We start from the raw sequence: 26,482 nt of genomic DNA on the forward strand, positions 1-26,482 counted from the left end.
ATGCCAGGATGTTTCCTTTGAGAAGGAACCTCGCTCTGAGCTTTTGCTCGCCTCCAATGACATCATTATCGAATGAACGTTAAACCCTATTCTTCCTCCTTTCCTGTTTTTTAAACCTATGCGATTTGTAATTGGATAAATACTAAATTGGAACTCGTTGCACACTGTCGACGCCACAGAGCTGGATTAGTCAGTGAAAAGCCACAGTTCTAGATCTTCCTGGCTCAATGCTGCCATCCAGACGTCAGTGGTTTATAGCGTGACTTTCAACCTTGAGCAGCGCCCTCTCTCCCCCCCCCCCAATCCCTCCTCCTCTCCCTCTCTTCCCACCCCTTCATCCTCGATAACTGACCGTTTTTCAGCCTGTGAAATTCCACAAGAGATTTTTACGGTAGTCTGGCACTATGCGCTGTAGGTATAGCATGCAGTAACGACGCCTGCGGGCATTCCTGTCGGCACGGAGTGTATTTCGGGCTCGACATGACCTGCAGGTAGGCACCACCCTGTGAACCGTCGAGAAGTTTGTTTTGGGCGGGCGCTGCTGCTCGTGTTCCCTGCCGCGAGGTTTACACCGGCTGCTGATCGATTTCGCACGTGCGACCCGGAAAACACCTCTTCCGGCGCCGCGCGCACCGGCCTCATCCTCTGTCTGGACAGCTCTCCCGCGTGCGGCACTGTACCTCACGGTCAGGGTCATCATTTCTTATGTAAGACGCGCCGAGTCCCACTCTTATCAGTACAAAGCAATGCGTGGAAAACTGTTTCTTAAAATATTTTCCAAATTCTGACACTGTGGACGTTCTAAGGGATATTCACTACTTAGTTACGAGCATGGATGTTTTGGAAACATCGCAATCTTCGAACAGGTTCACAAGCAACTTTGGTCTTCTTATTAAATAAACAAAGTCACGTGTCTCCTATTTCATTTTTGATCCACTTAAGTGTATTTCATTTAAAATTTCCGGATTCACAGGGCGCGGTCGATATTGAAAATTTTCCCCGGACGTTTTGTCTCCGACTGCGGGAGACAACATTGCCGCTTCACCTCCGAGCGTGTCTTCCGCAGCCGGAGACGAAACGTCCGGGAAAAGTTTTCAATATCGAACACGACCTGTGAGTCCGGAAGTTTTAAATAAAGTTAATACCGGCTGTGAAAGCCTACATTGTATTGTCACTTGATTGTAATTCCAGTAACGTGGCCTATCAAACAAATTACACCGTGGTAACATTACAAAGCTGACATATCAGCTGAATGTTGTACGGGCCGGAGCAATGTCCTCTGGATCGAACCATACGCGAGATGTGGCACAGTGATTATTGCATTGTACTTGTATTCGTGAGAATTCAAGAATTCCCCGTGTGTTCAATTCCCCATGTGGCCATAAGGTTTTACGTTTTATGTGATTAAAAAAAGAAGTCACCTGCCACGTAACCACATTTGATTTGCATCAACGCTGTCCTTGCGCAACTGGGGTAATTCAGTGTTTCAAATGATCTTGATATCGATAAAACGCCAGATTTAAACTCTTCTTTTCTACTTTTGAGTCCCACGCAGATGGCGTAGTTCTTTCTTTCAGTTATTGATAAATAGTAATTGACATTTCTAGTAATAATGAAAATTAGTTTGTAAATTAAAATTATCTGGACTGTGTGGATAAAAATATCTTGTGGTAATTGTAGGCGTAAATAAATTAGTACCCGTTAGTGTGGGAGAAGTCAGTAACGCACGCTTGTGTACTAGCGCTCGACTCTGGAGCAGCCAGTTCGAACTCAGGTGGTGGGGAAAAATTTCGTCGTCATTGGAGGCGTGGTGGTGTACATTCCTGGTCTCCAGTTTCTACGCCTGAGTACTGGGATAAATTCCAAATCTAGACTGTTGGTGGAGATCCAGCTGTTGCAGGGGACGTTATGCTTGGTTTTCGAGACAAGTAGATACCATATTTCACCCTCTCCCTTTTTCCATAATCTTCAACAAACATATGCATGACTTCACACTATGCACACACTAATTACAGTCACCTACACGATATACTACATCCAAGACGCAAGCTGAGATTGGGTTACCACATAATTTTGCCGGGAATTTCTGATTTTTCTGCCGAAGACGGTCTTGTCTATGAGGATATGTCGTTAAAAAGCTTTTGATAATAACCAGTCATATCTTCATGAACTGTCAGTCTTATTCAAAGAATGGCAGCTAACATTAAACGTAGAGAAAAGTAAAGCGTAGCGTTTCATAAAAATTAAGAAGGGATTGACTTTTTATTCAATACAGTTCTCTTTTTGTCTGTAATTTAAGTAAGACCCTAATACTTCGCAAACTCTTACTTTGTAAATGCAAGAATGAGGGTTTTCATGGCAGGATAAACGGCATACTCTGTAGCCCCTACTTAGTGCTGCCATAGAGACCTAAAGATACGACTAAGTTTATGCATATTAAAATTTCCGCGGTGCTTGCTTTGTTTCAGGTGCTGCAGTTTGTTCATTGTTTGTTTTAAAGGTCTTCTGTCCAAATCTCATCTTTATATATTTGCTTAGATTTTTTGTTTGTTCATGCAACTGATGACGAGGTACTGGATCGAATCTAGAAGAAAAGAGATTCACGGTACAACTAATCAAAATGAAGAGATTTATAGGACACATCCTGAAATACGAAGGGAAAGTTAATCTTGCAATGAAGTGTGTAGAGTAAGAGGGATATACATGAATTACATTCAAATGGATGTAGGGAAAAATAGCTAATGCAGAGACGACAGGACTTGCGCAAGGTATGGGGTGCTGCATCATTGATGACAAAAACAAGTTTTAATATACACTCTGTTTAAAGAGCGCTGTGAAACGGAAGTAATGCACATGCTTACAAAGCTTCTTCATTAACATTATTTGCAATATCGTCATCTGGAACTTGTGTGAGTGGATTGTTCACGCGCCACTGACAAAGAACACAAGCACACACGGCAGATCGTGCGAGAAGCAGCTAACTCAAGGAAAACTGAGACTGAACGTCCCTGTTCCGACCAGACCTGTATGGACGAGAACACTAGCTACGACTCGGGAATAGTGGAGAAGAAAATTTAGCGTGTGTTTCTAAGAGAAACCATTTAGGCATTAGCTGTAATCGATTTCGAGAAACCACTATTAATCTAAATCTGGATGGTCAGGTAGGGATATGAATCACCACCCTTTAAAAATAGTCCAGTCTCTTACGATTACGCTACCTTGCGCGGTGGCTAACTGAAGTCCACGTCTGTGATGCACAGCGTCTGTCCCTACGTTTTGTTAATCCTCACTAACGTACTGGCTGGGTGGAAGGAGTACATTGAAGGCCTCTATGAGGGGGAATATGTGTCTGATGTGATAGAAAAATAAAAAGGAGACGATGTAGAAGAGACAGGGGATCCAGTATTAGAATCGGGATTTAAGAGAGCTTTGGAGGGCTTAAGATCAAATAAGTCAGATGGGATAGATAACATTCCATCAGAATGTCTAAAATCATTGGGAGAAGTGGCAACAAAACGACTGTTCGCTTAGGTGCGTGGAATGCACGAGTCTGGCGACATCCCATATGGCTTTCGGGAAAATATTATTCACTATTCCGAAGACCGCAAGAGCTGAGAAGTGCGAGAATTATTTAATAATCAGCTTAACAGCTCATGCAAGCAAGTTGCTGACAAGAATAGTGTATAGAAGAGTGGAAAAGAAAACTGAGGATGTGTTAGATGACGATCATTTTGGCTTTAAAAAAAGTAAAGGCACCAGAGAGGCAATTGTGATGTTGCGGTTGCTAATGGAAGCAAGAATAAAGAAAATTCAGGACACGTTCAAAGGATTTTTCGACCTAGAAAAAGCGTTCGACACTATAAAATGGTGCAATATATTCGAAATTCTGAGACAAATTGGGGTAAGCTACAGGGAGAGACGGGTAATATACAACATGTACAAGAGTCAAGAGGGAGTAATAAGAGAGGACGACCAAGAATGAAACGCTCGGATTAAAAAGGATGTAAAACTGAGATGTAGTCTTTCCCCCGTACTGTTCAATCTGTACATCGAAGAAGCAAAGACGGTAATAAAAGAAAGGCTCAGGAGTGGAATTAAAATTCAAGGTAAAAGGACGTCAGTGATACGATTCGCTGATGACATTGCTATCCTGAGTGAAAGTGAAGAAGAATTACATGATCTGCTGAACGGAATGAACAGTCTAATGAGTACACAGTATGGTTTGAGAGTAAATCGGAGAAAGACGAAGGTAATGAGAAGTAGTAGAAATGAGAACAGCGAGAAACTTAACATCAGGATTGATGGTCACGAAGTCAAAGAAGTTAAGGAATTCTGCTACCTAGGCAGTAAAATAACCAATGACGGACGGAGCAAGGAGGACATCAAAAGCAGACTCGCTATGGCAAAAAAGGTATTTCTGGCCAAGAGAAGTCTACTAATATCAAATACCGGCCTTAATTTGAGGAAGGAATTTCTGAGGATGTACGTCTGGAGTACAGCATTGTGCCGGCCGGAGTGGCCGAGCGGTTAAAGGCGCTACAGTCTGGAACCGCACGACCGCTACGGTCGCAGGTTCGAATCCTGCCTCGGGCATGGATGTGTGTGATGTCCTTCGGTTAGTTAGGTTTAAGTAGTTCTAAGTTCTAGGGGACTTATGACCACAGCAGTTGAGTCCCATAGTCCTCAGAGCCATTTGAACCATTTGAGGTACAGCATTGTATGGTAATGAAACATGGACTGTGGGAAAACCGGAACAGAATAGAATCGAAGCATTTGAGATGTGGTGCTATAGACGAATGTTAAAAATTAGGTGGACTGATAAGGTAAGGAATGAGGAGGTTCTACGCAGAATCGGAGAGGAAAGGAATATGTGGTAAACACTGACAAGGAGAACGGACAGGATGAAAGGACATCTGTTAAGACATCAGGGAATTACTTTCATGGTACTAGAGGGAGCTGTAGAGGGCAAAACTGTAGAGAAAGTCAGAGATTGGAATACATCCAGAAAAAAATTGGGGATGTAGGTTGCAAGTGCTACTCTGAGATGAAGAGGTTGGCACAGAAGACTGATGACTTAAAAACAGTGCAATATTGAGTAACGTTTCTGTCACGAAAACAGCGTTCACTGAAACGCCAAAAGCGATGCCACAGGACTGTGTCAGATCACAGCAGCACCCTCTCTTCGGAGGGAGGAGTACTGATCTTGTAGGACACCAGCCATGAGGCTAACACCTTTGCCACTGACTCCACCACTGCAGAATGGACCGCGGGACGGCGTCGCCCATCTGCCAGTCCACTGTGGCCAATACTGATAAACAGGAAGGTTCCACTGCAGCCTGCTAAGCTGCTCAGTCCTCTCTATGAACCACTATGACCTTACGAAACATGAACAGACTTCTGTGTCCGCGTCGTGGGCCAAGGACCCAATCCATATTCTGTAGTCATTAGACTCTTCATTCCATTCAGCAGATCATGTAATTCTTCTACGTTTTGACTCAGGATAGCAACGTCATCACCGAATCGCATTCACCTTGACTTTGAATCCCACGCCTGAACTTTTCTTTTATTTCCATTTTTTTTATTCCATCATTGCTTCTTCGATGTGCAGCTTGTTTCGTACGTTTTCCTAACTCTGGTGTCAGCAGACAGAGTGGACTTGCTGACAGTGGTAAGTTCTGATGAGTGGACTGCACGGCCGCCCGCCTACGCAGGTGTTGTAAGACTGACACCCGCACACGTAATCAGCGAGCGCTACACTGATTTTCAAGAGGCGAGGAGCAAGTAGCGCGAGGCAGCTTTGAATTGTAGATGAGAGCGAGGTATTCATCTGGCGTCCGGCAGCCCGCGGCCAGACGTGTTCCAACTGGGCGAGCCCGGCGCCTGCGTTCACCGCTAAAAGCAGCGCGACACACCTCTCGTGACCTGCAGCGTGGGCGGTCGTCTCCACCTCTGCTCGCCTTTATTACTTCAATAGGCCGTGCCTCTCTCTAACGATTACGTACTCCTTGCCTCGATGCCGATTTTATTTGACGTTCGAAACATGCTTTGAAGCGCGTTGATGCGCCGTCAGAGTTTTGGGGTACTTCCCATAGTTGATAAAAGTGAGATTAAGTGTTTGTGTTTGTCTCTGTTTGAAAATACTAAATTAAACTCTGAGGCAGTACCGTATGAAGGAGAACTAAGTGCTGTTTCGTCCTTTGTCTCAGGAGTCATTATCCGGTAGCGCTGGCGTGTTCATAGGACTCCACACAAATTTTGGAAATTTGTGGTAAGTGCTATGGGACGAAACTGCCGAGGTCCTCGGTTCCTAGGCTTACACACTACTCAATCTAACTTAGACTGACCTACGCTAAGCACAACACAAACACCCATGCCCAAGGGAGGACTCGAACCTCCGACGGAGGCAGCCGCACAACCGTGGCAAGGCGCCCTAGACAGCACGGCTACCCCGCGCGGCGACTGCATACAATTTTCAAGTTTGAAGGGCACTCGGGCACCTATACTATCTCGACTGGACCGACAAATCACCCGATACTAACCACATACTAAATTTCTGAAACTATTTACAGCAGTGGGTTAAACATACCTATCAGCATACCCACAATCTGGTAGCTCTGCGGGTTCTATGAGTGCCTTCAGCTGAAGAAACTTCAGAACACTTTTCCTTGTCGAAGTGATGCCATCACCATGCTAGAGGCTGTGTAACGCGGATTTAGATTTGTTGGACAATTCTTATCTAAACTTATGTATGTCATAATGCGATATTGCAGTGCCTGTGTCGTAAAAAAGTACGGTGCAGTGTTCCTTCGAACATGCGTGCATATCTGAAGGAACAGGCACTGCGGCAACTTCTGTCGTCATGAAATACATGAAACGTATTCATAGTTGCGAAAATGAACAACCATCAGCTTTGTGAGGGAACGACGACAATGCATGCATCCATGTCCGAAAGGCACCGTACTTCTTAATAATATAGGCACCGCAGTGCCATATTATCTGCCGATAACAGACAGCGACTTTCATTTAAAAACGCCCTCCCTCCGTACAGAAATTAGATAATGTGTAGGAGTGCTGGTTGTGACGCATGAACGACGACATATGGAAGTTTGCTTCTCGCCGGGCTAAGCGCCCGATGCTGCTCTCGGTCGTTAAGTGAAGGCCGTCGAACACTGCGCTGTCCGTGGTGAGAGGAAATGCCTGAAATTTGGTAATCTCAGCAGACTCTTGACTCTGTGTATCTCGGAACATCGAATTTCGTAACGATTTCCGAAATGGAATGTCCCATGCGTGTAGCTCTAAGTACCATTCCACATTCAGTCTGTTAATTCCGGTCGTGCGGCGGTAATCACGTCGGAAACCTTTTCACAGGAATCATGTGAGGACAAGTGGCAGCTTCGCCAATGCTCTGCCCTTTGATAACTTGCGTACGCGATACTGCCGCCATCTGTATATGTGCATAACGCTATCCCAAGACATTTGTCACCACAGCAAAAATTTTGTGTTAATTTAAATCATCTTATAGTTATGTAGACAAAACTATTTAGTGTTATTAACACGTTGGACTGGTATTCGGTAGGAATGGGATTCAAGTAAACTTTCCTAAATCACTTGAAAAGAATGCTTTCTTGTACAAGATCTCAGCATATTTCCTTCCCCATCCGAGAACATTCCCCGGGGAACGGAGGCGGGGAAAGCGGGAAGTGAGAATATCGTAGAGTACACCTGACTATCGATCACCTTGAAGCGCAGTTACTTCTCATAAAGCAGGCTTCCGCCAAGGATTGTGCTTGTGCTCAGTCTGACGCATGGATGAAGCAATACGAAAGACACACATGTATTTGTCCACCTACACCAGGAACACCTCGATGAACAGCGCATCTTAGCTATCTCTGTAAACGGTCTGAGAAATTTTTGCGTGAAATCTTTGCCGCGCGGGATTAGCCGAGCGGCCTATGGCACTGCAGTCATGGACTGTGCGGCTGATCCCGGCGGAGGTTCGAGTCCTCCCTCGGGAATGGATGTGTGTGTTTGTTCTTAGGATAATTTAGGTTAAGTAGTGTGTAATCTTAGGGACTCATGACCTTAGCAGTTAAGTCCCATAAGATTTCACACAGCCGGCCGGAGTGGCCGTGCGGTTCCGGGCGCTACAGTCTGGAACCGAGCGACCGCTACGGTCGCAGGTTCGAATCCTGCCTCGGGCATGGATGTGTGTGATGTCCTTAGGTTAGTTAGGTTTAATTAGTTCTAAGTTCTAGGCGACTGATGACCTCAGAAGTTAAGTCGCATAGTGCTCAGAGCCATTTCACACACCTTTGAACCTTTGTGAAATCTTTATCATAACATATTTTCGGACAAGACGACACTGTGCTGTAGAAAATGCAGAAAACACCCGTTTTCTGAGTGGGACCTACTATCTTCTGATGTTTTGTGTTACGCATTTGCCGTTTTCTACAAGAAATTTATTCGTCACTGCAGTGCGGCGGCTTTTTAATTAAGCGCAGTAGTAACGTTATCTACAGAGGTCCGTCGGCTTCCGTTCATTATATTTTTTCTCCCTCGTTTACCCTTTATTAGGCGTGCTGAAGAAGCACGAGCAAAATTCTCATTCATTTCGTTGTGCCGCGGTATGTCGACTACGTAAGCATGTCGTCCTTGTAAGATAAATACGTAGGACATGCCAGTAATCTGTTGCTACAATATGGGACTTGTTTGCTCTTAGTGAAATGGTAATCACACTTTCGCCAATGATCAGTCCGTATTCTGTACACTAGTTGCACGAGCTGCGTCTCGTGAAGCCCAAGGAATACAGCATTTATTTCGCGTAGTACAACGGTTTTCAAACTGTGCGTCGCGGCTCGCACAGCCTCACAGTACGGGCGTCTAGTTGGTTTCATAAAAATAATACTTTGGTTTATTTGCCTTCTGATTAAACATAAAATGTGTCCGCTGGTAGTGATATACAGCGTGTCAGCAGCGTTAAACATGACGGTCTAGTACTGTGGAAGCTTGATGATAAAGACCTACTCGTAGATAACGTTTACCCTGCACTATAGGCGGTTTTAGTAGAAGACAGTGTTTTCAACTCAGTGAATAATCGAAGTCTGTGTTTGTGCATCATTTAACTGAAATCAGCGTTTACTTTTTAAAATAGCTACCTTCCAAAAGAAGCTGATTAACTGGATCATAAATCCTTCCAGTACTTTACTCCCACGCTACTGAAAAACAAGATCAGTTTATTGATATTTTTTCGGACTCCACATTGAAATCGAAGTCCGTTTCCTAATAACTGCTTGTAATTTTGAACTTTGTGAAGGAGGAATACCCGCAAGTAGGTAACACGGCCCTACGAGTTTTCATACTTTTTGCAACATACTACCTATGTGAGGTAGGTTTTTTAGCATTGACAGATATCATCATGAAATACAGATAGCGAATGAACGTGGACGATGAGATGCGAGTCGCAGTTTCAAATCTTGTGCCGAGACTTGAAGAACCCATCATGAAAAAAAGCAAGTTCATTCTCCATATTGATTTCGTTCCAAGAATAAGATGTAATGACATTTAAAGTTGATTAAAATGTGTTTTGTCAACTATAAATAAAGAAAAAGCTACTCAATTCCTTTTTCCCTTTTTTTTTTAAACTTAAGGTACCCCGCACTTCGAATCAAATGTCATATGTGAAAGGAGCCGTAGATGTTTGTTTTCAGTTCAAGGGAGCCATGGACCCAAAAAGTTTGGAAAGCACTAGTTTAGTAATAAACTTGCGATTATCATCAAAAATTGGTTACTGTAGGACACTGTAGATCATGAACAACCCCAGCTGTAACAACGAAAGAGAACTATAATCACGTGACATTGAACGATTCCAACGTACAGATTTATGGGGAAAATGTTGACACTTGTCAGTCTGGTCACATGTAAAACCCATAAATACGACGAAATGGTGAACGTAAACACAAACATATATGCTGCTGGAAAAGTACTTGTTATTCGTGAGAGTCTTGTAACTGACATTAACAAATGTTTTGTTTGGGGCCTAATATCACAAAAGCATCACAAAAGAGGACATATTTGTAAATGTAATCCTTTTCTGTCACTTTACAGGTTCGATCCGACCTGCTGTTCCCAAGACCCACGCAATAGCACGAGAAATCGCGCAACTACTTAAAGGTGAGCAGCTATTTTACTGAACGTTAACCCTACTGCTTCAGTCGGACAGTGTCTTTGACATCTAGTAATATTTAAATATTACATCACATGATTCTCTAGTCTGTTGGGTAGCTTGTGCTTGATAGACACGTAATATTATAAGTAATCTTACCACAGACTGATTTTGTAACGCATAGGACAGCTTGTATTTGGCAGTGACCTGCTGGAAGAGCTCGACATACGAACTTTTTTGTCCCTGTTACTGTGTCGCTTATGTGATAATGAAACAATGTTATAGCGAAACTTATGGAACAGTCAGCACACTTCGCAGTTACGTGATGTAGAGTTGAGTGCACGGCGAGTAGGAGGCACATTGGAAGGTCTGTAATATTTGACTACCACGTCACAGCGATGACAGGGAAAGAGAGAAAGGAAACCTTGAGCGTCCAAGCGATATTAGTTCACCTGACCAGTGGCCGGTGGACAGCGGCACAATCACGAAAAGCGATCCCGTCTCGGCCGTTCGTCCTGCCAGTCACCTCAGAGCTGGAGCTCCTGCCATCTTTAATGACTTTGTAGTGGACGGACGTAAAACTAACATCTTCCTTCATTTTTCTCTGAAGTGCAACAAAATCCGAGTGAAATAACTGATAAGAAGGTATGATTGTTTATACATTGTGCTTTAGAATGGACGGTCAGTAAAATAAAGCTGTTCAGAACCGGAAGCTTTATTTGAAGACCGCATTGCTTTACTAGGTTTGATCCTTTTCGAAGACTACATCCATGGAACCTAGATGAGGAGTACGGCAATTGTAAGCTTTAGCCTTTCCGAGGGAGAAGTACCTGTGCTGTTTGAATGCTCAAAAATAGTAAGGTCCCATCTCTGGATGGCGTCTACCTAGAAATAGTGTGGATAGGTTCACTTATTTTGAGTGTCTTATTTGACGCTAATGCTGAGAAAGGCTGTACAAACAGATAAGAACCCCATCGATCTCAAAATAGCCCGGATAGCCGGTTTCAGAAATGGAAGTAATAAATATACAGTACTGAAAAGCTACAGACCTATTTGTTGTCTGAGCGCTTCGGTCAAGATCCAAGGGCGTCTGCTGTGTGAAGCACACACAGCTCGTGACGCTTAGTGAAAGACAGAACGGGCCCGGAAAAAATCTATAAGTGACGTGGTTGTAGCAATCGTCTGACTGTACGCAGGTGTAATCATGGTCGACATAGCAGTCCGTTTTTATAAGCCATACTTCCCTGCCATGTTCTAGCATCTACAAAGGTGTTTGTCGTGTGAGAACCTACCGTCCATTGGCTCACGGATTGGAAATAACCAGAATCCTCTAAAGGCTGCCCTCAAGGCTACACAAGTGCACCATTCCTATGAAACCTCAAAATTCAACTCTGTTGTACGAGGCAGATGATGTTGTTTTGGGGACTCTGTCGAAATTTGTACAGTGGTGTCCTTGCCGATTTATGGTGAAGTGTTAGATACCCTGTTGTAAAGAAAGACATTTCCACTAATTTTTCAGCTTAGAATTCAGCACCCAATCTTCATCCATATAAAGAAAATTAAATGCTAGTAGAGGATATATATCCGAATATATCTAGTAAAGTTAATATTATATGAACATTATATGGACATGTCCGAAAGAACAGCACTACTCATTCATATAACTGACATGCCTCGATTGGCTATGAATCCATAACCCATAACCATCAGTGCAGATGTACAATTACGTTCGATCAATTATTCAAAAAACAGTCTTAATCGCATTTATTATTATTATACCGCCAACCGGTTTCAACCCGACGTAGAGGTCATCTTCTGGGCATTTACACCATTGGTCGACTGCTGGTGATGTCACTCCTGTCTACATAACGGCAGGAAACTATGTCGTTTCCTGCCGTTATTTAGAAAGGAGTGACACCACGGCATAGTTTCCCGCCGTTATGTAGACAGGCGTGACACCACCAGCAATCGACCAATGGTGTAAACGCCCAGAAAATGGCCCCTACGTCGGGTTGAAACCGGTTGGCGGTATAATAATAATAAATGCGATTAAGACTGTTTTTGAATAATTGATTAATCATACTAATCGCTGCTTCATCTCCACAACCATGTTGTCCAAAAATTTCGTTCGATCTCCAGCAAGAATTTAAAATTAGTGAGCTCGGAGGACATGGATGGGGATTTCAGGTAAGTGGTGGCGCTAGGTGGGAATCTTAGTCGACCAGAGAGTGTGCCGATATTGTCTTCGCATTTGCGATTTACACCGTGTCCGAGTGGCGCAGTGGTTAACGCAAGCACGTACTAAGCAGGAGATCCCAGGTTCAAGTCCAGTGCGACACAAATTTTCACTCGGCGCCGCGGGTTCCGCATAAAGTCCCGATGCAGCTGATATCATTAGTTCCTCCCCTTCCCTTCCATTTCCTTTCTCCCCCCTCGATCTTCAATTTACGTAAAATTTATATTATTGTAACTGGTACACAAATGTAGTCGTTCCTACAATTCTACCTGGCAAATTGCACAACCTGAATATCGACCAAACATCAATAGGTCCGAAGAACCAGCTCGTACGAGAAGGTAAACATAATGTGTTACTTCGATACTGAGAACAGAGTTATTTCCTGGACCTCTAATTGCCGTTACAACGAACCCTGGCGTTATTTGTGGGTATCACCCTTTCATGGAAGAGAGAAGGAACACGGTGTAGAGTGCGATGCAGCAGCTTTAAAGTCCCTCCTAGAAGGCAATAAGGGCGATACCACGGAAAATTTTAAATAACTTAAAAACTCATGCAGTAACTGGGACTAAAATACATTGTGTTCTCTTAACGGAACACTGAAATCTTAAGAGTTGATTTCAGTACGCAGTGTGGATAGATCTGGCCATCCACATGGGTATGAATACCCCTAGGCATCGAGATTATTGGTGCAGAAGAATACTAAGGCAGACATTTTACGGTAGTATAAAAGTAATAGTTTTAAATGTAACGCTATGTACAGTTAATACAGGCTTGGCTATGGTCAAGTACTACCAAGGTAATAAAAAACAGTCATTTATTTCACAATATTTTAGGTAATAATTTAAAAGGCAAGTTGTTTAGCTAGATACATTTTCCCTATATCATATAAACTTTTGTTTCATTTCTTTGTTATATATTAATGCTCTTTACTGTTAACGAAACACTGTTGAAGGAATGTAAAGCACGTATGACAACAACACTGTAAAATTTATGGCCATTGTTAGAGATTAGAGGTCCAACTTCTAATGGTGTAAACATTAAATTGAATTGAATCTCTCTATTCGTGTTTATCAGTCCTATTCTCCTTCTCTTTTTCTGTTTATTGTGTCTCTTTAGAATACTTGGCGAAGGACCTGTTATTATTAACAGTTAAATGAAATTTTGCTTTAAATAATTACTATTAAAAACAGTCTTGATCACGATTTATTTAACAAGGTGACCGGTTTCGACCACTAGTGATTCTCCAACAGAAATAGGTTCCTACTCAATGGTCTGAAGATGACCACAGTAGTGGTCGAAACCGGTCACCTTGTTAAATAAATCGTGATCAAGACTGTTTTTAATAGTAATTATTTATAAGACATTGATCACTGCTGTTCCCGTAATGCATTCAAAAGTAATAAATTTTGCTTTGCCTGTGTGGCAATAACGGCACGTCTTTAGTTAGAAACGTCTTTTGGCTTTCCAGACAAAAGAAATGTTTTATTTCCTCTTTAGTAAGTCGTAGCGTGTTCCTTGGGCTCTTTAAGTTCTACGTGCGCGCGCTGTGTGTGTGTGTGTGTGTGTGTGTGTGTGTGTGTGTGTGTCACAGTTGGCATCTGATTAAGCATGTTGCATACGAATTGTGTTGGTCGTTAAGCGAGTCACGTAATTCCGTTAGAGTGCTGTTTAAATCGTCGTTTGGTCTGAGCGAGAGACGTGCGAGACTTTGAATAAAGTGCGGTACGCCTCGTTATTTTGCGTCGTCCCGTAACTCCTCTGCGGTGAGGTGGGAGCAAGGAAGGGGCTAGTTGATGGGACTGTCCATAGACATCGTGCTGTCTGGCGGCAGTGGGTGGTATGCGGTTTCCTACAAGAATTTTCCCTACAGCAAAGCAGCTGCATCTGATCTCCGATTTATACCCGGAGTGTCTACTGTCACGAGTTGATAAGGTTACAGAGAAAAGTTGACAAGCCGCGAAAGATGGCGTAGTGATTAAGTCACTGGTGTCTCGTTCAAAAGATACTCAGGCGATTAAGCAGGTTCAGATTTTCCATGATTTCCCAAAATCATCGCAGATGCTTTGCCTGTGTGGTTGTCTTGAAAGCGTCACGGTTCGTTTCCTTCCATATACTTTCCCAGCTAAGTTACTGTATCTGATTACACGTATTGTAAAATATGTATTTATGTGTATGCGATGACATTAAATTTACGATGGAAGGCAGCATGATGACGAACGAATGCCAAATATGAATAATTAAAACGCAGTGTTCAAAGTATTGTACACCGAATGTTGTTAGAGACAAATTTCGCTCTTGAAAGAAAGTAGACAGGAGAAAATCTTGACCTCCCTCTTTAGAAACCATCGTCGTATTATTGTTTTTTTAAAGCTTCCTTTCGTGATATTTGGAAGCAGAGTCGAATCCTTGTCTTTTTTATGAATGACTTCGTCACTTTACTTCGCATTACTAATATATCCACATTTTGCGGCTTATGCATGCATACCTTCGAGAATTGCTTGCTCCATCCTCGTTGCAGTTCTTCATATTTGATTGCCTCAGACAAAATTGTTTTCGGGTTTAGTGGTCGTTAATGAACATCGCAGCAGTTCATTCGCCCACATAAGAACTCCACATTATTATCAAGGCAGATACTCGTAAACAATGAAATTACGTCTGATCTTTGTTGATTAACGAGGTTCGATTTTTTTACTTGTTATCTTTTTATGTCGTAGCAAAGTATGGTGCAATTTTATCGTTATTAGTAATATACACTCCTGGAAATGGAAAAAAGAACACATTGACACCGGTGTGTCAGACCCACCATACTTGCTTCGGACACTGCGAGAGGGCTGTACAAGCAATGATCACACGCACGGCACAGCGGACACACCAGGAACCGCGGTGTTGGCCGTCGAATGGCGCTAGCTGCGCAGCATTTGTGCACCGCCGCCGTCACTGTCAGCCAGTTTGCCGTGGCATACGGAGCTCCATCGCAGTCTTTAACACTGGTAGCATGCCACGACAGCGTGGACGTGAACCGTATGTGCAGTTGACGGACTTTGAGCGAGGGCGTATAGTGGGCATGCGGGAGGCCGGGTGGGCGTACCGCCGAATTGCTCAACACGTGGGGCGTGAGGTCTCCACAGTACATCGATGTTGTCGCCAGTGGTCGGCGGCAGGTGCACGTGCCCGTCGACCTGGGACCGGACCGCAGCGACGCACGGATGCACGCCAAGACCGTAGGATCCTACGCAGTGCCGTAGGGGACCGCACCGCCACTTCCCAGCAAATTAGGGACACTGTTGCTCCTGGGGTATCGGCGAGGACCATTCGCAACCGTCTCCATGAAGCTGGGCTACGGTCCCGCACACCGTTAGGCCGTCTTCCGCTCACGCCCCAACATCGTGCAGCCCGCCTCCAGTGGTGTCGCGACAGGCGTGAATGGAGGGACGAATGGAGACGTGTCGTCTTCAGCGATGAGAGTCGCTTCTGCCTTGGTGCCAATGATGGTCGTATGCGTGTTTGGCGCCGTGCAGGTGAGCGCCACAATCAGGACTGCATACGACCGAGGCACACAGGGCCAACATCCGGCATCATGGTGTGGGGAGCGATCGCCTACACTGGCCGTACACCACTGGTGATCGTCGAGGGGACACTGAATAGTGCACGGTACATCCAAACCGTCATCGAACCCATCGTTCTACCATTCCTAGACCGGCAAGGGAACTTGCTGTTCCAACAGAACAATGCACGTCCGCATGTATCCCGCGCCACCCAACGTGCTCTAGAAGGTGTAAGTCAACTACCCTGGCCAGCAAGATCTCCGGATCTGTCCCCCATTGAGCATGTTTGGGACTGGATGAAGCGTCGTCTCACGCGGTCTGCACGTCCAGCACGAACGCTGGTCCAACTGAGACGCCAGGTGGAAATGGCATGGCAAGCCGTTCCACAGGACTACATCCAGCATCTCTACGATCGTCTCCATGGGAGAATAGCAGCCTGCATTGCTGCGAAAGGTGGATATACACTGTACTAGTGCCGACATTGTGCATGCTCTGTTGCCTGTGTCTATGTGCCTGTGGTTCTGTCAGTGTGATCATGTGATGTATCTGACCCCAGGAATGTGTCAATAAAGTTTCCCCTTCCTGGGACAATGAATTCACGGTGTTCTTATTTCAATTTCCAGGAGTGTATGTTATGCACATTAGGCATGTCGGCTCCCTGCTCGACGGCGGTGATTCTTCAAGTTATTTTCAAGTACAGGTAGGTAGAGAAGCCTAATTTAGAACCACACCAGTTGTCCACAGTTTCTGTCGCGGCTCGATACCCCCCCCCCCCCCCAGGGGGTTTACGGTTCTTCCGTGAGTTCACCCGTGGGGCATAAGGGGCCCTGAGCTATAGCGGTCCATTCTTCCTTCCCGAGCTGCATTCCCTTCCCAGCGCCCCTCCCTCTCTGACCTCGTTCCCCCATACCTTCCCCTATGCCTCATCCTTCCCTTCTCTCGGTGTTATTGCTTATGTCGATCTAGCTGTACACATGGTATCTTGTATTCCTCCTGGTATTTGTTCCCCTTGCCTTTTCCTTTTCACCCTTTAGTTTTGGCATTTTTGGTCCACTTTTGGAGTTTGACTTCCAGTTCTAAATTTTATCTCCATAGTGTGACACATCTGGGAAAGAGCCCCCTCCTTAGCATCTAAGCAGTGGGTACCTGTCCCCCACTATTACTATTGTCCACAGTTTCTGTCGCGACTCGATACGCCCCCCCGCCGCCCCCCCCGCCCCCCCCCCCCCGCCCTCAGAGGGTTCACGGTTCTTTCGTGAGTTCACCCGTGGGGCATAAGGGGCCCTGAGCTATAGCGGTCCATTCTTCCTTCCCGGGCTGCATTTCCTTCCCAGCCCCCTTCCCTCTCTGACCTTGTTCCCCCATACCTTCCCCTATGCCTCATCCTTCCCTTCTCTTGGTATTATTGCTTATGTCGATCTAGCTGTACACATGGTATCTTGTATTCCTCCTGGTATTTGTTCCCCTTGCCTTTTCCTTTTCACCCTTCAGTTTTGGCATTTTTGGTCCACTTTTGGAGTTTGACTTCCAGTTCTAAATTTTATCTCCATAGTGTGACACATCTGGGAAAGAGCCCCCTCCCTAACATCTAAGCAGTGGATACCTGTCCCCCACTATTACTTCTTCTGCTGTAGGTCCCCTCCATCCCACTAGAACACCAGGACGTGTAGCCAGTCCATATGATGGGGCTGTTATGTAACCATCTGACTGAACCCCCTGACAACACAGCGACCACACTTCTGATACATGAACTTTTGCCTCCCCCCGCCCTCCCCCAAGTATGCCAAGGAGTGGCTGCTTGCTATTCTGTGGCATCGGAAATCTTGGGAATGGCCATTGTGCCAAACGGCCCTTGGTGTGGCTGGGTGGCGCCCATGGGGGGAGCCCCTGATCGCAGTGGGTGGTATCAGGACTCATTCTTTGCATATGAAATGTATGAAGCTGCAAAAAGTGCCTGTTATTCTATGGCTGTCTCTTCAGTGGGTAATGGATCATTTAATGTTGCTTGTTATGAACCTATGACCCTATCCCTGGCTATAATCTGGGAGAAGGGTCAAGCTCGTCAGATTGGGGTGATACACTTTACCTGCTACCTGGTCTGCACTAGGACTGATGGGAACACTTTCACCGCCACCAAGCCGTCATTTTTTGTGGCAAATATCGAAGACCAGTTTGGCAAATGGGGTCTCTTAGTAAGATGTGGTCAGGTTCGCTGTTGATCAAAACCTCTGCCACCCAATCTGCAGCCCTTCATGCTTGTGACCATCTTGGCGACATCCCAGTGTCCATTAGTCCTCACCAATCTTTGAATATGGTTTAGGGAGTCATTTTTCATAGGCACCTCAACCTTTCATACTGATGAGGAGCTCCGTGTCAATCTGGTATTATGGGATGTTTGGCGTATTCAGAAAGGTCGTAAGGACAATTGCACTGATACTGGCGCTATTATTCTGGCATTTGAAGCAGGTACCCTCCTAGAGAAGGTCAAGGTTATGTGTTATTGGTGTGATGGGAAGCCATACATCCCACCACTCATGAGTTTTTGGTGTTTGCGTTTTGGGCACATGTTGTCCTGCTGTAAGGCAGTCCCTCTATGTGGTGAATGTGAACACCCACTCCATGGAGAGCATCTCTATGTTTCGCCATTCAGGTGTGCTAATTGTTATGACCACTCTCCACACTCTCCAGACTGCCAGATTTATAATCAAATGGTTCAAATGGCTCTGAGCACTATGGGACTTAACTTCTGAGGTCATCAGTCCCCTAGAACTTAGAACTACTTAAACCGAACTAACCTAAGGACATCACACACATCCATGCCCGAGGCAGGATTCGAACCTGCGACTGTAGCGGTCGCGCGGTTCCAGACTGAAGCGCCTAGAACCGCTCGGCTACCTCGGCCGGCCCAGATTTATAAGAAGGAAAAGAAGATACAGGAGTATAAATCCCTTGATCGTGTCCTACACTGAGGCTCATCTGAAATATGACCAGCTTCACTCTGTGTTGATGACTTATATCTTTGCCTCTGTTATATCCTTTCCCACTTCTCCCTTCCCCTTACCCCAGTCCTATTCCTCCTCGTCCCCCCTTCCCATGCAGCTCCCATACCCTCCCCAACAGGTGCCATTCCCCCTCTTTGGCCTGAAAAATGGCCCCCTTCTTCAGCACCCACTGGTGATGGGAACCCCTCCCCCTGGAGTCTCCCAGACTGGAGGCCTGCTGCCACAACTCATCCAAGGTACAGTCTGTGCGCCCAAAGGTCCCCTGCTCTCTTTCAATTACAGATCTTACAGAAGCCTGCTGTCTCTCCATATCCTGCCCTACTTGACACATGAAAGCGACCTCTTACTAATGCATGTCACCTTGTCCTCATTAGCAATGGTTGGTAACATGGCAGCATGATTGGCTCCAGCACATTCCCCTCCTATTTTGATCACTGTTCCATGCTTAGTCAATGGAACTGTAATGGATACTGTCATCATGACAGCATGATTGGCTCCAGCACATTCCCCTCCTATTTTGATCACTGTTCCATGCTTATTCAATGGAACTGTAATGGATACTATCATCATCTCCCAGAGCTACATTCCATTATTTCGTTTTACTTGACTGCTTGTATCATTCTCCAGGAATCTCATTTTATGATGCCCACTTACTGACCCTTCATGGATTCCGTGCTTTCTATAGGAACAAGGTCAGTCCTTTGAGGTCTTCTGATGGCGTTTGCACGTTGGCCCATATGGATGATGTTATACTTGGATCTCCCTTCGTACCACACTGGAAGCAGTTGCCATCAGGGTCCACTTGTTGGTCATCGTTTACAATCTCTATCTCCACCTATACCTGCTGCCCTAACTGCCCTCATTCAGCAAATCCCCTCCCTTCCTTCTCCTTGGGGATTTTAATACCCATCACACTTTGTGGGGCAGTGCTTTTTCAACTAGTTAGGAGCTCCTCATTGACCAATCTCTTGCGGCTCACAACTTGTGCTTTCTTAATGATGATACCCCTTATCATTTTAGCGCCACATATGGCACTTCCTCTGCCATTTACCTTTCTCTAACATCCCCTCCACTTCTTTTCCATAGACTAGTCGCCACACGATGACCTCTGCGATAGTGACTACTTCCTGTTGATCCTCTCATTTCCTTTCCACTTTCCGATGGCCAGGTTACCTTGCTGGACTTTTCGTTGTGCTGTTTGGCCTCTATATACCTCCCAGGTCTTGTTTACACCTTCTTTGTCGAGCTATATTGATGAAGTCGTTCGTGATCTGTCCAGTAAGATAATTCGCTCTGCCAGCATTGCATTTCCCTGCTCGACGGGTCTCGTTTGCCGTCAGCCAGTTCTGTGGTCGATCAGGGCCATTGCCACTGCCATCCGTGATCGTCGTCGCGCCTTGCAACATCTGAAGCGACACCTGTCCTCCACCGGTCTTATTACCTTCAAATGTCTTCACGCCAAGGCACATTACTTAATAAAACAGAGGAGATGAGTGTGTTGGGAACGTTTTGTCTCCTCCCTAGGTTCTTCTGTCCCTTTGTCACAGGTTTGGGCTACACCCCACACCCTCCAAGGTTGTCAGAGGCAGTCTTCCATTCCAGGGGTTGGTATTGTTCTCAGCCCTCCACAGACCGAAAAGAATGGCGTTTCCCAGGGCTCTGTGTTAAATATCCTTCTTTTTCTCACAGCTGTTAAAGGACTTGTGGCCTCCACCCGACCATTGATCACTCCTGTTCTGTATATGGATGATTTCTGTATTTGGGCTAGCTCCCACTCAGCTGCCTCTGTGGTGCGACAGCTCCATGGTGCCAACTGGTGTGCTTCTGCGTGAACACTCTCGCATGGTTTTCAGTTCCCTCCCCTTAAGTCGAGGGTTGTGCTTTCTGTTGCTGTACTGCAGTCCATTCTGATCTGGAGCTCTGTCTTGATGCCCAACACCTAACTGTGGTACCTCTGTTCTGTCTCTTGGGTCTTCTTTTTAACAACAAGCTTTCTTGGTTGCCCCAATTCCATCATCTGAAGGTTGTGTTTATGATGAAAGCCCTCTCCTTTATTAAACAGTCCTCCTTCACCCACGTTTTGTTATGTTCAGACTCAATGAATGGTCTTCAGGCTAGCGCTCGATGTGTTTCCTGCCACCCATTGGTCTCTGCCATCCACGATCTTCTCGCCAGTCGTGGTGATGCTGCTTGTGCGGTTGATTTCCTATGGGATGTCAAATTAAACGCCTTTCAGCCGTCTAGTTTCCAACCTTATTTTATTTGGCAACCAGCGTATTTCACTTCAACCATCATCAGCTGACAGCCGGCAGATGAGAAACGATCGCTATAACAAAAATCTACTATTGTCAGTGTTGCTGGCCCCTCTTTTGATCACAACCGACGTAGAATCTCCCGGGGCTTGAAGATGGCGTAGTAAAACGCTGAAACTGGTTACCAAATAAAATAAGGTTGAAAATTAGTCGGCTGAAAGGCGTTAAATTTGACATCCTGTATCGAACAGCCGAGTCCCGTCATTTTAGAGATGGACATACAGAGAATCTATGGGTTCCCAGCCTTGTAGGTACCCCAGGTAATGAACTTGCTGATCGTCTAGCTGGGGGCGAGGAAGGGTGACTTACCCACCACTTTCCACGACCTCTCTGGGGGCGGATTTGCGGCTTTGTGTCAAATCGCTTTTTACTGAATTGTGGGTTGACTCTTGGGAGGCTACCCCCTGTTTTCATGCACTCATGGAGACTCCCACCTCGTGATGTTCTTTACTCCGCCTCTCCTGACGGGAATCTACGATCCTCTGCCGTCTTCGTATCGCTCGTACTATGCTGACCCATGGCTCTTTACTCCTCATTAAGCTGCAACGCATTGTAGTTGTGGGGATCCCCTCGCTGTGCTCCATATTTTGCTGACTGCCCCCCTCTTTTGGTCCTGTATACTAAATGTTCCCTCCCACCTTCCTTGTCCCAGGTGTAAATATAGGACCCTTGCATGGTTATGCTTGTTTTCAGTTTCCTTCGCAAAAGCGGTTTGTCCTCTCAGGTTTAAGTAGTTGCATTTTCCTCTGGACTTGAAATAACTCGGTGAGTGTTGGCGTTGGTTATGGAGGCCTTGGCCTTGTTTCCACACTGGCTACGTTCTCACAGCCTTTTTTCTGTATGTTTTACCTGCTCTTTCTTGTGTCTTCTTCTCCTGAGTCGTGATCATGGTGTATTGTGTGGGGATCAGGACAGGTCTGTGGCGGTGCTCGTGCCCTAATGTGCGTAGCGTTTCTGAGCCACCCCTGCTCTCCCCATTTTCCACCACCCCCTTCCTGTTCTCTCATCTTTCTGCTGCCCCGATGTTCCTTTTACCTCTTTGTTTGCCAGTTTTCTCTTCCTCCTGACTAGACTGCACTATTTGTGTTTTTTCTCCCTCGGTTTCTGCCACTTTAGATCATGGGGCCAATTACCTCACTGTTTGGTCCTCTCCCTCGAATCAGCCAACTAACCAACCAAACAAACAAACGGTATGGGACACATCTGGGACACTATTAGGTATCATCTTCGCACCCATAAACCAGCGTTAAGTGATTTATGGGAATTGTATGACGTGTGCGAAGACATCTAGTGCCGTTTATCTCTGGAAATCTACCAAGGACTTGTCGGATCCAATCTGTACTGCGTACCAAATGTGGGCCAACAAGCAGTTAAGGTGGTGATCATAATGTCTGGGTTCACCAGTGTAACTACTACAGCCTATATGCGTTTGAACATGGCCACTGTAGCCGAGTGTTGATCTTCCTCTACAACTTTTACTCCACCGTCCTCACGCACTTCCCTCCAGTATCACCTTAAGTATTACTTGATACCTCATTATGCATCCTATCAAGTGAAGTCTTCTTTTAATCAAGTTATGCCATAAATTCCTTTTTTCCCCAACTTGATCGAGTACCACCTCATCAGTAATTCGACCCACGAATTATAATCTTTAAAATTCTTCTCTAGCACCACATTTCAAAAATTTCTATTCTCTTCTTGTCTAAACTGCTTATAGTCCACATCTCACTTCCATACAAGGCTATGCTCAGGACATATGTATGTTATTAAGGGAGTAATCCGTTCCTGGCTCATGGTAGCAGGCAGCCTATCTACCGGCTTCCAGGGGCGAAGAAAATTTGCCGAATTTAAAAATTTAAAATACTATATTAATCTACTCGTAAGGAGGTACAGTTGTATGTTGAAGGTTTAACACTGGAAGATAAATATTATTGTTAGAAACTGTTTATATGTCACAAGACAGCATGACTCACAGCGCGCAAATGCCCTTACTATATTCATCTATTATTTGACAATGAGAGCACTTCGTGGATCGCAACGAACTTTACACCTAATTTCATACTTCTGTGAACCTTTTTCTTGTTTGCACCCCTCCTCAAAATAATGACACCAAGAAGGTTTATCGCTTACTATATTTTCGCTATTCATGCAGTAAAACTGCCGCTTCAGGCATGACGCTTTAATTTATTACTTCCTTACTCTTCAACTATTCACAAGACATGTTGCAGACAGACATATACAATATGTATGTACATGTACAGGCAATGGTGTTCGCGGATGAGTTGATGATCTGGCTTGACAGAAACGAGGAGATTTAGGAGCAGCTGGACGCTTGCGAAGAAACAGCGAGATCGTATGTATGTATCCGGATCCCGCACCACCTACTGCCGGGTCTGGGTGCTGACGAGTCCTCTCCATTTGGCTCGGTCCTCCCACAACTTTTCTGCCTCCACTTGGTGCCAGGTCACACCTCTCCTTTCCACGGATATTCTCACTCCCGTTTTCTACCGTGTTCTTGGGCGCCCTCTAGGTCTTTTTCCATCCATCTTTAGTTCTTCCATAATTTTAGGAAGTCTCTGCCCACGCATCCTCTTAACATGCCCGTACCATCTTAATCACTTTTTTTCGATTTCTTCTCTCATACTTTCTTGTTTAAGGTCCTTTCTAATGTCTACATTCCTTATTCGGTCCATTCTTGTTTTTCCCTTAATTGCTCTGAGAAATTTCATTTCCCCTGCTTGCAGTGTGCTCCAGTACCCTTTCTGTCATTTTCCGTGTTTCTCCTCCATAAGTGACAATAGGGAAGTAATAACTCTTATACATAAGGAGTTTTGCTTTTTCTGAAACTTCCTTATTCCAAATCGGGTGTTTTATTGTTTGGTAGAAATTGTCTCCCTTCTGTAACCTCCTGTTAATTTCGTTGGTTATTCTTTCATCACTAGATATTTCATTCCGTAAATAAGTGAAACTGTCTACCACTTTGAGGGGGTCTCCATTCAAAGTAATATTCCCGTTGATCCCTTTGTCTCTTCCAAATACCATTACTTCACTGTTCTGGATCGTATGGAATGAAATGTAATGTTATCAAATGTGTTATCCTGGCTATAGTAGAAATAAGAACTAGCGAAATAAGAACTGAAGAGGAACAGTTGAAGAAGGTGGAAAGCGTCAAATACTTCGGAAGTGTGATGGAGGTAAATGGAAGAAATGAGGAAATGATCATAACACACAGACATACGTATTCCTGTGAAGTGTTAGGAGCCTGGCTTGGAACAAAGACGTCCCACAAAAAAAGAAAAGAAATCATTTACAGAAGTTACGCACCATTGCTGACCTATATATCTGAAATATGGTTAATGAAGAAAAGAGATTACAGACTTATGAAATCAAGTTTTCAAAAGCAGAATAGGAGTAACAAGGAAAGATGGCAGAGGAATAAAAGAGTAAGAGAATTAGTAAAAGAAAAATCCTTACAGAGCAGAATAGATACATCGAAGTCTAAGATGGTACCGGTAAGACACTTAAAAATAATGAAAAACAAGAGGATTGCCAAGGAAGTACGTGAAATGGAGATGCGAAGGAAACGACCAAGAGGAAGACCAAGGGATAGATGGCTGAATGGTGTAGAGAAGTGTGTTGAAAAAAGAGGCGATTACTGGACCAGAGTGTACGCAGAAAGATGATGGGAAAACAGGACTAGGTGATGAGGCTTATGTTCCGACCAGATCCAGCCTGGGGTGGAAACTGTTAAAAAAACTAAACTCATCTATTGTTTCGTAATGAGAGCACTTACCGACTTTCAACGAACTTTAAACATAATTTCCATCCCTTTTTTACACTTTTTCTCGCTTAAATGCTTAATGTGAAATATTTAACACATTAACTCATTTGAAAAGTGATTAGAAGGTAATAGATTCTTTAAAGAATTAGGACTTCACTGGTACCATACTTCCCAACATTAACTGCAGAGAAAAATCGACATTTCGCTTTCGAACCGGTTCCTCATCCACCTTAAGGTTCTGTAAAGCAATTTCTCAACTAGTAAATTAAACTTGGTGGGAAGCTATTTTTATCAGACGAGAAAGACACCTCCATAGCATTTTGCAGAGATACAATTCCTCGATGGGGCGAAGAAATTTAAATCGGTGGAGCGTAGTTAGAGAAATAAAATGTTAAGGTGTTGTTCTTAATTGTCTCACCACCAGATTTATCCACCCACAGTGGTACCCGGCGAGGATGCGGTGTGGGAGCAGCGCGTATGATTTCACCGTCCTGGTGGCGAATTTCTATTTGGAGCGGGCGCGCACCACGGCCGCCACCTACGCCGTGACGGGACCCTGCATCGTCACCGGCGCGAGTATTTTCAGCAGGTGACTCTGCCCAACTAGACTGGTTACTGCGGAAATCACTCTGATTCTTACACCCGCCTTCCTTCCACGTCTCTTTCTCTTTCCCCTAGTAACTGAGCGAGGCGCCGTGATCAGTGAAGCAAACCAAGGTGAATATAGGAAAGGAAGTTAAACTACAGAGGAAGAAATAAAAACTTCCAGGTTTGCCGATGACATTCTTATTCTGTCAGAGAAAGCAGAGGACATAGAAGAGCAGTCAAGTGGCATGGATAGTGTCTTGAAAAAAGGTTACAAGATGAAAATCGACAGAAGTAAAAGGAGGTTATACGTAGGAACCCCCATTTTTTATTACATATTCGTGTAGTACGTAAAGAAATATGAATGTTTTAGTTGGGCCACTTTTTTCGCTTCCTACATCTACATCGATACTCTACAAATCACATTTAAGTGGCTGGCAGAGGGTTCATTGAACCACCTTCGCAATTCTCTATTATTCCAATCTCGTATAGCGCGCGGGAAGAATGAACACCTATATCTTTCCGTACGAGCTCTGATTTCCCTTATTTTATCTTTGTGAACGTTCCTCCCTATGTTAGTCGGTGTCAACAAAATATTTATATATTTTTATATTTTCGCATTCGGAGGAGAAAGTTGGTGATTAGAATTTCGTGAGAAGATTCCGTCGCAACGAAAAACGCCTTTCTTTTAATGATGTCCATCCCAAATCCTGTATCATTTCTATAACACTCTCTCCCATATTTCGCGATAATACAAAACGTGCTGCCTTTCTTTGAACTTTTTCGATGTACTCAGTCAGTCCTATCTGGTAAGGATCCCACACCGCGCAACAGTATTCTAAAAGAGGGCGGACAAGCA

At 44.7% G+C, this 26,482-nt stretch overlaps 1 protein-coding gene across 4 annotated transcripts in view; it reads left to right on the top strand.

Moving 5' to 3' along the window:
• LOC126188877 (CAP-Gly domain-containing linker protein 1) overlaps positions 1–26,482 on the top strand; it is a 550,749-nt gene that overhangs the window by 107,659 nt on the left and 416,608 nt on the right. For all 4 annotated transcript variants that reach the window (XM_049930545.1, XM_049930553.1, XM_049930563.1 and 1 more), the window contains exon 2: positions 10,105–10,170. The gene's annotated coding sequence lies outside the window, so the exon portion shown is untranslated. The remainder of the gene's footprint in view (positions 1–10,104; positions 10,171–26,482) is intronic.

The sequence above is a fragment of the Schistocerca cancellata genome, chromosome 1 (assembly GCF_023864275.1).
Source record: "Schistocerca cancellata isolate TAMUIC-IGC-003103 chromosome 1, iqSchCanc2.1, whole genome shotgun sequence".
NCBI classification, from domain to species: domain Eukaryota; kingdom Metazoa; phylum Arthropoda; class Insecta; order Orthoptera; family Acrididae; genus Schistocerca; species Schistocerca cancellata.